The 12,527-nt window shown below is 47.1% G+C and overlaps 1 long non-coding RNA gene across 1 annotated transcript in view; it reads left to right on the top strand.

The window, feature by feature from the left end:
* The window catches only part of LOC129550293 (uncharacterized), a 42,113-nt gene that overhangs the window by 20,819 nt on the left and 8,767 nt on the right, over nucleotides 1-12,527 (top strand). The window contains exons 2-3 of the long non-coding RNA XR_008684802.2: nucleotides 4,695-4,821; nucleotides 10,052-10,161. This is a non-coding gene — a long non-coding RNA (uncharacterized LOC129550293). The remainder of the gene's footprint in view (nucleotides 1-4,694; nucleotides 4,822-10,051; nucleotides 10,162-12,527) is intronic.

Genomic DNA, 12,527 nt, shown 5'->3' with positions numbered 1-12,527 from the left:
TTCACTTCATTGCTCGGTTGTGTCCAACTATTTGCGACCCCATGGACTGTAGCCCACCAGGCATCTCGGGATTCAACCAAGGAATCAAACTGGGGTCTCCTGCATTGCAGGCAGATTCTTTACCAGCTGAGCTACCAGGGAAGCCCCCAAGGTCCTTTGGCCTGGAAGACCAGGAGCTGACTGTGGCTCAGATCATGAACTCCTTATTGCCAAATTCAGACTTAAATTTAAGAAAGTAGGGAAAACCACTAGACCACTAAGATATGACCTAAATCAAATCCCTTATATATACAGTGGAAGTAAGAAATAGATTTATTTATTTATTTATTCCACTTATATACAGTGGAAGTAAGAAATAGATTTAAGGGACTAGATCTGATAGAGTGCCTGATGAACTCTGGACAGAGGTTCATGACATTGTACAGGAGACAGGGACCAAGACCATCCCCATGGAAAAGAAATGCAAAAAAGCAAAATGGCTGTCTGAGGAGGCCTTACAAATAGCTGTGAAAAGAAGAGAGGCAAAAAGCAAAGGAGGAAAGGAAAGATATAAGCATCTGAATGCAGAGTTCCAAAGAATAGCAAGGAGAGATAAGAAAGCCTTCCTCAGCGATCAATGCAAAGAAATAGAGGAAAACAACAGAATAGGAAAAACAAGAGATCTCTTCAAGAAAATTAGAGATATCAAGGGAACATTTCATGCAAAGATGGGCTCGATAAAGGACAGAAATGGTATGGACCTAACAGAAGCAGAAGATATTAAGAAGAGTTGGCAAGAACACACAGAAGAACTGTACAAAAAAGATCTTCATGACCAAGATAATCACGATGGTGTGATTACTCACCTAGAGCCAGACATCTTGGAATGTAAAGTCAAGTGGGCCTTAGAGAGCATCACTACAAACAAAACTAGTGGAAGTGATGGAATTCCAGTTGAGCTATTTCAAATCCTGAAAAATGATGCTGTGAAAGTGCTGCACTCAATATGCCAGCAAATTTGGAAAACTCAGCAGCGGCCACAGGACTGGAAAAGGTCAGTCTTCATTCCAATCCCAAAGAAAGGCAATGCCAAAGAATGCTCAAACTACCGCACAATTGCACTCATCTCACACGCTAGTAAAGTCATGCTCAAAATTCTCCAAGCCAGGCTTCAGCAATATGTGAACCGTGAACTTCCAGATGTTCAAGCAGGTTTTAGAAAAGGCAGAGGCACCAGAGATCAAATTGCCAACATCCGCTGGATCATGGAGAAAGCAAGAGAGTTCCAGGAAAACATCTATTTCTGCTTCATTGACTATGCCAAAGCCTTTGACTGTGTGGGTCACAATAAACTGTGGAACATTCTGAAAGAGATGGGAATACCAGACCACCTGACCTGCCTCTTGAGAAACCTGTATGCAGGTCAGGAAGCAACAGTTAGAACTGGACATGGAACAACAGACTGGTTCCAAATAGGAAAAGGAGTACGTCAAGGCTGTATATTGTCACCCTGCTTATTTAACTTATATGCAGAGTACCTCATGAGGAACACTGGGCTGGAAGAAGCACAAGCTGAAATCAAGATTGCTGGGAGAAATATCAATAACCTCAGATATGCAGATGACACCACCCTTATGGCAGAAAGTGAAGAGGAACTCAAAAGCCTCTTGATGAAAGTGAAAGAGGAGAGTAAAAAGGTTGGCTTGAAGCTCAACATTCAGAAAACAAAGATCATGGCATCTGGTCCCATCACTTCATGGGAAATAGATGGGGAAACAGTGGAAACAGTGTCAGACTTTATTTTTTCGGACTCCAAAATCACTGCAGATGCTGATTGCAGTCATGAAATTAAAAGACGCTTACTCCTTGGAAGGAAAGTTATGACCAACTTAGATAGCATATTAAAAAGCAGAGATATTACTTTGCCAACAAAGGTCCATCTAGTCAAGTTTATGGTTTTTCCCGTGGTCATGTATGGATGTGAGAGTTGGACTGTGAAGAAAGCTGATTGCTGAAGAACTGATGCTTTTGAACTGTGGTGCTGGAGAAGAGTCCCTTGGACTGCAAGGATATCCAACCAGTCCATTCTAAAGAGATCAATCCTGGGTGTTCATTGGAAGGACTGATGCTGAAGCTGAAACTCCAATACTTTGGCCACCTCATGCGACGAGTTGACTCACTGGAAAAGACTCTGATGCTGGGAGGGATTGGGGGCGGGAGGAGAAGGGGACGACAGAGGATGAGATGGCTGGATGGCATCACCAGCTCGATGGACATGAGTTTGAGTGAACTCCAGGAGTTGGTGAAGGACAGGGAGGCCTGGCGTGCTGTGATTCATGGGGTCACAAAGAGTCGGACACGACTGAGCGACTGAACTGAACTGAATTATATCCCTCCCGCTGAGAAATGGGACGCTGAGTCAGTGCTGTGGTCTTGGGAATACTCCAACAGAAAATGAGCTGGAGGGTTGGAGACAGTGGAAAGGCCATTCTTGATTTTAAAAGGAAAGAAAATGGGGACCTCAAACATTGAGCCAGAGGGCTGAACAGGAATAAAGGGGTGATTTGAGAAGGCCCAGAAAAGGAAATTATGATTCCTGGGAGCCAGAATGGGTTCATCATCCCCAGCTCCATAGCACCCTTGGCTTGAAATGCTAAAAGCAGATATCCTGGATTTAGTAGGTCTCCAAACAGACTTCTTGTTGTTGTCTGATAGCGGAGAGGCTGAAGTACAGAGCAGATACCAGTATAATTCAGTCAGATGGTAGCAGACTGAATTATCAGGGCCCCCAAATTAGTGGGTTGATTGATGTCAGTGTCTGTGTTGGTGACTTCCCTGGTCCAGTGGCCTAAGACTCTGTGCTGCCAATGCAGGAGACCCAGGTTCAATCCCTGGTCAGGAAACTAGATCCCACAAGCCACAGCTAAGATTGCTCGTGCCGCAATGAAGACCTGGCACAGCCAAATAAATAAATACAAATATTTTTAAAATAAGACTTGACCTTCTAATGCAAGGAGCACGGGCTCAATTCCTGGTTAGGGAACTAAGATCCCGCATGCTGCTTGACACCCTCCACCCCCAAAAAAAAACCATGTCCAAAAGCTCTGTTCTGTTCAACAATTTTAACCAATTGCTAGGGATTAGAGGTATAGCAGAAAACAAGAAAGATACATCCCTGTCCTCATGGATTTTATAAACTAATATAATCTATTCATTTATCAAGGGAAGTTTTTGTCTTAAAGGAATACAACTATTTCTTTGACCTCACTGAGAGAGGTGTATGTAGTTCGTGTAACTGTGCATTCATGGTTTACAAGACCTGATTGCTGGACAGGTGGGACAGGTTGCAAACCTCTGCACACAGGTGGAGCCAGCAGTGCCCTAGAGCAGGACGACAGGGCAGTGAGTCCACGGAGGCAACACACAGTCGCTCCCCAGGCGCAGTCCCAAGCCGAGGCCACTGTCTCACTCACTGCAGGAGACCTGGTGCCTGGCTACCCAGCAGCCATTTCTCACCCCCTTGGTTTCTGAAAATGCCGCAAGCCTCTCGCCTCTAGTTTTCACCTCTCTCCCCTGTGTCCATATGCCTCAGGGACTGTTTCCCCAAGCCCAGGAGTGATGAGTGACCCCATCGGCCTAAGGGAAATCCTATGCCCCTTGAGGTGGTTGGTTCAGGACCAGTGTGACCAATATCCTGAGGAAAAGTCCAGGGAATGAGGAAGGGTGAACTTCTGGGAAGTTTTTTCTGCTAAGAGAAAGCCACAATGCACTGGTTAGAGATGTTTTCATCAGCAGGTAACAGAACATACCTCCTTCCACCTACACGCTGACAAATAGGAGTGAAGATACTCAGTGAGCTATATACAAAGTCTGGAGGCAGGTGGCTCCTGGCGTTGGTTTGGTGGTTCTAGTGATACTAGGATCAACATCTCCGTGACTGTCTTTGTTTATGGTGTCAAGAAGGCTGCCACTCCAGCCATTCTGTCTGTATTAAGACAGGAAGAAAGGGGCTATGCCCGTGACACCTGTGTTTTTTATTTTATTTTTGGCTGTGCTGGGTCTCGCTGCTTTCTCTAGCTGTGGAGAGCGGGGGCTCCTCTCTAGCTGGCAGAGCACAGGCTTCTCACTGCAGTGGCTTCTCTCATTGTGGAGCACAGGCTCTCGGCACACGGGCTTCAGTAGTTTCGGCTCGAGGGCTCTAGAGCGTGGGCTCTGTAGTTGTAGCTCATGGGCTTAGTTCCTCCATGCCGTGCGGGGTCTTCAGACCCATGTCCCCCTGCATTGGCAGGCGATTCTTAAGCACTGGACCAGCAGGGAAGCCTGACACCTGTGCTTTTTCTAACTACATCTTTCCCAAAAAGTCCCTCACATGTTCCCACCTTCATCTCACTGGGCAGGACTGTGTCCCATGGCCACTCCTCCCTGCAAAGCAAACTGGGCAAGTCAGTTGCTTCTTATCCAAAGGAAAAACAGGATGGGACTTCCCTGGCAGTCCAGTGGTTAGGACTTGGAGCTTCCACTGCAGAGGACCCAGTTTCCAGCCCTGGTCAGGGAACTAAGATCCTGCAAACCACATGGTGCAGCCAAAAAAAAACCAAATAACAACAACAAAAAAGAAAACAAAGAAGAAACAGAAAAGAGAGAAGAGGGCTGGGAAGTAGAATGGGGTTAGGTACAAACAGAAAGTGACACTCTTGACTTCTGCACATCTCAAGGTCGGGAAACTGCTGCTGCCCTCTTGGTTCCAACCTGAGCAGGAAGCAAGGACTGAAAAAGCCGGAGCAGAGAGATGGAAAAAAAACCTGCATCCAAGGTCAACGACCTGAATGGAAAATGAGCAAGGTAGGTGAAGACAAAGGTCACAGAAAAGGAAAAACAAGTAGCCCTTAAGTATATGAAAAAATGCTCAATTCGCTCATAGTAAGAGCAATTAAAATGGAAATGACACTGTTACACCACTTTTCCCCTATCAGATTGGCAAAATTCCAAATGTTCGACAATACATTCTGTTGGTAAGGCTGTGAGCAAGCAGGTGTTTTCATGCATGAAGGGCAGAATGGCACAGTCTCCAATGTCAGGGAAGGAGTAAACAAAGAAGCACATGAATTTTGATCTTTATGTCCTCACTGAGATGCTGTATCAACTTACCTGGAGACCACCCTCCTGTGGGACTTCCTATTAAGTGACACAATAAATGTCCTCACTGACTCAACTGGCTCGAATAGAGTGTCTGTTACCGAGAACCAAAAATATCCCAAATCATGCCCTACCCCCAACCCTGAGGCCAGGAGCAAAGTTGGGTCTGTCCAGAAGCCAGATCACAGAATCTCACTGGGTCATCCAAGGACTAGCCAGGTCCAGACAGGTATAGGTTAAATGCTGAGATCATTGCTGACAGCAAAATCTCACCCAGAGAATGAACTGTGAGCTATTCCAAAAGCAGTGGGTGGGCAGTTGCCTAGGGTAATAGACAATCCTTATGGTCGTGAGCAGGGGCTGCCTCCTGAGTGGTTAAGAAGCCTGGTGGAATCCAAATGTAGAGATGATCCTAAAAAGTTGGAACTTGGGATGGTAAGATGACTGCCTTGGGCTTTCTTAATATTGTTTACATATTTATTTAGCTGTGCCGTCTTAGTTGCGGCACGTAGGCCCTTTTAGTTGCAGCTGGCCAACTCTCAGTTGTTGTGTGTATGGATCTAGTTCCTTCAGTAGGGATCGAACCCAGGCCCCCTACATTGGGAGCACGGAGTCTTAGCCACTAGACTACTAGGCTTTCTTGGCCTGATGTCTTCAGCTATTTGGTTCGTCTGACTGTCTTTTTTTTTGTTTCCTGCACTGGGTCTTTGTTGCTGCAAGGGCTTTTCTCTAGTTGTAGGGAGTGAGGGCTACTCTCTAGTTGCAGTGCATAGATTTCTCTTTGCGGTGGCTTCTCTTGTTTCAGATCACAGGCTCTAGGGCACACAGGTTTCAGTAGTTGCTGCTGCCGGGCCCTAGATCACAGGCTCAGTAGTTGCAGCACACAGGCTTAGTTGTCCTGTAACAGGTTGGATCTTAGTCCCCCAACCAGTGATCAAACCCATGTCCACTGTGTTGGAAGGCAGATTCTTAACCACTGAACTGCTATGGAAGTCCATGTTGGCCTCCTTAGCATCTATCCAAGCTCAGACAGCCTCACTCTGGGGGCCTGGCATTCTTCCAGACTCCTCTCAGACTGTATTTCCAGCAAGTGTCCTGCCTTCAGCCTTCCACTCACTCTGATTACTGCTCTCAGCACTCATATGTTTAGTTTATACCCTGCTGTTAATTTGTGACTGTTTGCAAGTTGTGTCATGTGGATTGTGTCTAAGGTAGACAGGCCCCTGAGATCAGGATCTGTCTTCTAGTTGTTTTTTTTTTTTAATCCCCATTCTCCTCCCCCACAAACACTACCAGCAGTAACAATGAACATCTAATACAGGGTATTACGTACCATAGACAGAAATGCTTGTAAAGATGCTCAGAGGTTTGCCCCCATTGCAAACAAACACTTTGTAGGTGAAAAACTGAGTTTTCAAAGCTGATGAATGTGGGGGAGAAGAGCTCTTTACTATCCATCTGGCCTGACAGGGCTGTTCAGAATCACAGAAGTGGGAGGTACGTTCCATAAGAACATGGAACATGAGAAGACTGCATAGAACTGGGAATCACCTAAAACAACAATTTTCAAACAGCATATCCTCCTGCCTTAGCAAATAAATGTAAAAGAAATTGCAGCCAGAAAAATTTACTTTGGCATTGGAAATTCTAAAATAGCTTTTTCCAAGAGTCTGCTTTATTTTTCCCCCAATGTCTTTACCATGAGTTTCCTCGAGATATCCACTTAAGTGATTTGTGTTCTCAGCTTTTCAAAATTGTTATTTCCTTTTTAAAAACTTCCCTGGACTTCCCTTGTGGTCTAGTGGTTAGAATTCTGAGCTTCCAATGAAGGGGATGTGGGTTTGACCCCTGGGCAGGGAAACTCTGAATGCCATGTGACTGGGCCAAAAAATAAAAATAAAAGTTCCCAGGTGGCACTAGTGGTAAAGAACCTGTCTGCTAGTTAGGACCACCTAAGAGACATGAGTTTGATCCCTGGGTTGGGAAGATTCCTGGAGAAGGAAACAGCAATGTACTCCAGTATTCTTGCCTGGAAAATTCTATAAACAGAGAAACCTGGTAGGCTACAGTCCATGAGGTCACAAGAGTTGGTCACAACTGAGCTCACACACACACACACACACACACACACCAAATTAACAGTGCAAATTTTCATAGTCTGGGAAGACCTGACTGTGGATCATAACAGATTGGAAAATTCTTCAAGAGACAGGAATACCAGACCGCCTGACCTGCCTCCTGAGAAATCTGTTTGTAGGTCAAGAAGCAACAGTTAGAGCTCTACATGAAACAACATACTGGTTCCAAATTAGGAAAGGAGTACGTCAAGGCTACATATTGTCACTCTGCTTATTTAACTTATATGCAGAGTACATCATGAGAAATGTTAGGCTGGATGAAGCACAAGCTAGAATCAAGATTGCTGGGAGAAATATCAAACCTCAGATATGCAGATGACACAACCCTTATGGCAGAAAGTGAAGAGAAACTAAAAAGCCTCTTGATGAAAGTGAAAGAGGAGAGTGAAAAAGCTGACTTAAAACTCAACATTCAGAAAACTAAGATCATGGCATCCGGTCCCATCACGTCATGGCAAATAGATAGGGAAACAATGGAAACAGTGACAGACTTTATTTTCTTGAGATCCAAAATCACTGCAGATGGTGATTGCAGCCATGAAATTAAAAGACTCTTGCTCCTTGGAAGAAACGTAGACACCATATTAAAAAGCAGAGACATTCGTTTGCCAACAAAGGTCTCTCTAGTCAAAGCTGTGGTTTTTCCAGTAGTCATGTATGGATGTGAGAGTTGGACTATAAAGAAAGCTGAGTGCTGAAGAATTGATGCTTTTGAACTGTGGGTTTGGAGAAGACTCTTGAGAATCTCTTGGACTGCAAGGAGATCCAACTAGTCCATCCTAAAGGAAATCAGTCCTGAATATTCATTGGAAGGACTGATGCTGAAGCTGAAACTCCAATACTTTGGTCACCTGATGCAAAGAACTGACTCATTGGAAAAGACCCTGATGCTGGGAAAGATTGAAGGCAAGAAGAGAAGGGGCCGACAGAGGATGAGATGGTTGGATGGCATCACCGACTCAATGGACATGAGTTTGAGTAAGCTCTGGGAGATGGTGATGGACAGGGAGGCCTGGTGTGCTGCAGTCCATGGGGTCACAAAGAGTCACACAACTGAGCAACTGAACTGAACTGAACTGAACTGGGAAGACCAAGGTGCTGGGTGGCTTCTGGCCACAAGGGGGCGTAGTCTCCCTAGCTCTGGGCTAAGGAGAGGCCTCTGATGACCCCACAGTGCCCAGGCTCAGCCTAGCAGGGACTTCAAAACTCTCCTGTAGGCAGCCCAGGTGCAGGAGTTTGATGGCCAACAGACCACTCCTCTCTGGGCAGCTCCCACAGTGGATACATCTGGGGTGCAGAAGGCCAGGAGCGGTCAGGCTGGGAGGAGGTCCTGTTCAAATTACAGACTGTGGCAGGAGTGCTGTGTTGGCAGCTTCGCCCAGGAGCCAGGAGGGCGGTGGTGTCTGGGGCATGACCTTGGGTGGCTGGGGTTCTGGTTAGGGTGTTGGGCAGAGCCTGGCTGGTGACGCTGAGAGTGCGTGGGTGTGGCAACCACAGCAGAGATGTGGGCCCCAAGGGGCCTGTGGGATCCAGTGTGCTGCCCTGCCAGCCCTGCCCAGCCCAGCCGGAACTGGGACTGTGTGCTGTGGTCCAGGCAGAGACCACGGTTTTCATTGAGGTCCTCTACGGTCTGGCATTACCTTCTCTAAAAGTAGCTCTTCTTCAGTCAAGCTGAATAGCTGCCCTCTCTCCAGATGACTTGCACTTTGCTTCATTCACGTTTTCATTCACTTACTCACACCAGGCCATCAACCTGTACTGAGTGTGGCCTATAGCGAGGCACCATGGAAATGCAAGACAGCGGGCCCCCACAGACACGTGTGTTGTGCCACCATATCTTTTTTTTCCCATTCTTTTTAAAAAATACTTATTTGGTGGCACCAGGTCTTAGTTGCATCATGTGGGATCTTTTAATTATGGCATGGGGGATCTAGCTCCTTGACCAAGGGTCGAAGCTGGGTCCCCTGCATTGGGAGCTCAGAGTTTTAGCCACTGGACCATCAGGGAAGTCCTATGTCTCCATATTCCATATTTTTATTCACGCTTTTCTCCCCATCACCCTCAGTCTGGCCAGGTTTTACCGTCTCTTGGAGACTTCCTCAAATCTCACCAGCTCCAGGAAGTCCCTTCTGATTACTCTAAAGGGAGGAAAAGTACCTGGTTTGTCCCATTCACTGTTATACCCTGAATGCCTAATACCATCCCTGGTATAAGGAAGGGCTCAATAAGTATTTGTTGATTTGAATGAATCAGGTGATCTTGTCTGTCTCTGATTTCACAGTCCAGATTGCCTAAAACTTTCACTTGGCAAGGCATCAGGTCCTGCCTGTGACATCTCTCCTACTCAACTGCTGTGTTTATTACCACCCAATGCTTTGTGGCTGGGTTAGACAGGTCTCTTAACTCACAAGGGATGGGAAGGAATTTATTGGCTTATTTAAACACATACTAGGAGATGGGCAGGAAGGGTTGAGCCTACCTTACGGGATGACCTGGCTTCCCTGAGAGCTCAGTTGGTAAAGAATCCGCCTGCAGTGCAGGAGACCCCGATTTGATTCCTGGGTCGGGGAGATCCCCTGGAGAAGGGAAAGGCTACCCACTCCAGTATTCTGGCCTAGAGAATTCCATGGACTGTATAGTCCATGGGGTCACAAAGAGTCAGACATGACTGAGAGACTTTCACTTTCTTAGAGGACAACAGCAATCTGGGACTATGAAATCTGGGACTGTATCAGGATACCCTATTATTCACAATGGCTTTTCTCTTTGATATCTTCATCCCTTGCTTTTGCAAACAGGCTTTCTCCATCCAGAAGATGGTTGTCAGTGGTCCGGACTTACATCCTTCAAGCTCACCAAATCCAAGAAGAATAGGATTTTCCTCTCCAGCTCCAATTTTGAAATTCTGGTAAAAAGTCTGCTAGACTTGTTTTTTTTTTTTTTTTATTCCCTACCTTTCTCTTGGACCAGTCACCTTAACCAGGGGCGGTGATGTAGGTTGATTGGCAGCCCTTACATGATCGCCTGAGTTGGACTAGAAAAAGGGCAGTTGATCCCCCAAAAGGTGATTGAGAAAAACAGATGTGGCCTTTGGGCAGAGCTGAGGCCACCACCCTGATGGGTATCCACAACAGTGGTGGTTCTGTGTTCTCATGTATCAGTATATTCCCTGATACTGGGGAAACATATGTGCACATCGTGCCTATGCTGATAACAAAAGCTTGATCAGTATTGGCTCATTTTCAGGAAAAGGAGTTTAGTGTCTTGTTTTGTTTGGGGCTGAAATCCCCGGTGGATCTTCCCTGCGCTTTGCATGAGCTGTCTGTCCTGTCACGGCTGCTGTGGGTGGGTCGTCGGTCTCAGTGTGTGAAACTGGAGAGAATCCTGGAACCCGTGTTATAACTTGAGCTGTCACTTCTGGTTTTCCTTCTGAGAAAATCTTCCAAGCCGAGCAGTGTGAGTAATATTGGCTTTTTGTCTCTAAAAGGAGAATGGCTCTAAGATTGGTTTTTCTATTTGTGTTTCTTTGTTTTGGTAGAAAGCAGAGATGGCAATTTTGTAAAATGGAGTCTTGCTAGGATGGTCTCAGGAATGCGGCCTTTTGAAAAGATATTGTTCAGTTGCTAAGTGCGCGACTCTGCCACCCCACGAACTGCAGCACACCAGGCTTTCCTGCCCTTTACCATCTCCCAAACTCATGTCCTTTGAGTTGGTGATGCCATCCAACCATCTCATCCTCTGTCGCCTCCTTTCAAAAGATGAGGCACTCCTATCAGCAGAGCATGAGGCTTTCAATAGCCTGGGTATTGTTATTGTACCTATTTTTTTGATGAGGAAACTGAGGCCCATTGCTGGTAGCATGGTCACAGAACTATAGGAGAGGGGAACAAAACCTGTCTGGATGGGGAGCCATGTGACAGAGGCTTTGTATATCTCATATCATTTCATCTGCACCAAGTCCTCTGAGACCAGAACAAGATGACAAGCTTGGAAAATCTTAAATGCCTTGCCGAGGGTCACACACACAAGTAGGGCTGGGATTCATTGATTCAAAAGCCCGTATTGTTTTCTCTTCCTTATACTGTGTGACCTGGCTCAGGTCACTTTATCTCCGTGTGCTTCCATTCTGTAATCTGTAGTACGTGAATAATTAGTAGAGACCTCCTGGGTTTGTTGGGAGGGTTAGATGAATTGCCTCTTACACGTAGAGGACCTATTGTTGTTGATGTTGTTATTGTGTCACAAGACCTCCCTCCGGGTCACAAGTCAGGCCACTCCCTTTTGCAGAAAAACCAGATCCTGTGGGAGCCCCTTCCTGGCCCAGGTGCCTGGGAAAGTTTGCACCGGGCAGCCAGGGAACAAAGGCTCCAGGTGCTGGGTGATGCTTTGTCTGGCGGCAGGCCTGTTTCCTGCTCGATCAGGTTGCTCTCGGCTGGCCCAGCTCCTGGAGCTGACCGCCTCCCCACCCCCGACCGCCCATCCCTACCAGCTGAGGGCTGAGGTCTGGGCCTGGTGATGCAGGACAGGGCCCAGCTGGACAAGGCCCTTCCTTTCTGGAGCCTCGCCAAGGGCTCTCACTGGCTGAAGCAGGAAGCCTTGGGGCACTGGGCCCATCTTCTGGCTCCCTTCCCATCCTCCATCTATGGGGTGGTCCTGTGGGGTGGAGAGAGGCTGGGCCTGGGGGCCAGGATCTGAGACCTGGGGTTGAATGCCAGCCCGGGAAGAAAATAGGGGGTCCCCCTAAGCAGGTGACTTTCTCTCTGCCTCCCAGTTTCTCTAGTAGGAACTAGGGACCCCATGGACTGTACAGGAGGTTGGGCTGGTTCCTGAATAAAGCCCTTGAAGGCCCTAAACATTTCTTGGGGTCCCCAACATGGCTTGTGAGAGACAGAACTTCCAATCCTTTGGAGGCTGATCTTAGTACAACAGAAAACGAGCTCCTGTGTCATTCCCCTCTCCAGAAAACATGCTGCAAGCCCATACTTGTGGCCCCGCCTGCCCTATCCCACTGCAGCTCCAAGCCATCAGCTTCTACAGGTTCTGTGAACAGCAGTCTCTTCCCGCTTCGGGGCTTTTGCACTGGCTGTCCCTTTGTGCTGGGACACTTCGTGCTCTGAGTCTTCTCGGGGCTGTCCTTGTCACTTGGATCCTAGTTCTCAGGTGTCACCTCCTCAGGGAAGCCCTCTTTGGTCACCCCCTAACCTAGCCCCTGTCTCATCCCTCCCTAACAACCTCATCCTGTTTCATTCACTCGAAGCACTTACCTCTCTCTGA

Source organism: Moschus berezovskii, chromosome 21 (assembly GCF_049115385.1).
Source record: "Moschus berezovskii isolate FMDL1 chromosome 21, NW_MosBer_1.0, whole genome shotgun sequence".
Taxonomy (NCBI): domain Eukaryota; kingdom Metazoa; phylum Chordata; class Mammalia; order Artiodactyla; family Moschidae; genus Moschus; species Moschus berezovskii.
Note: the sequence above shows the minus strand (reverse complement) of the source record. Positions and strands in the feature narration are given on the sequence as shown.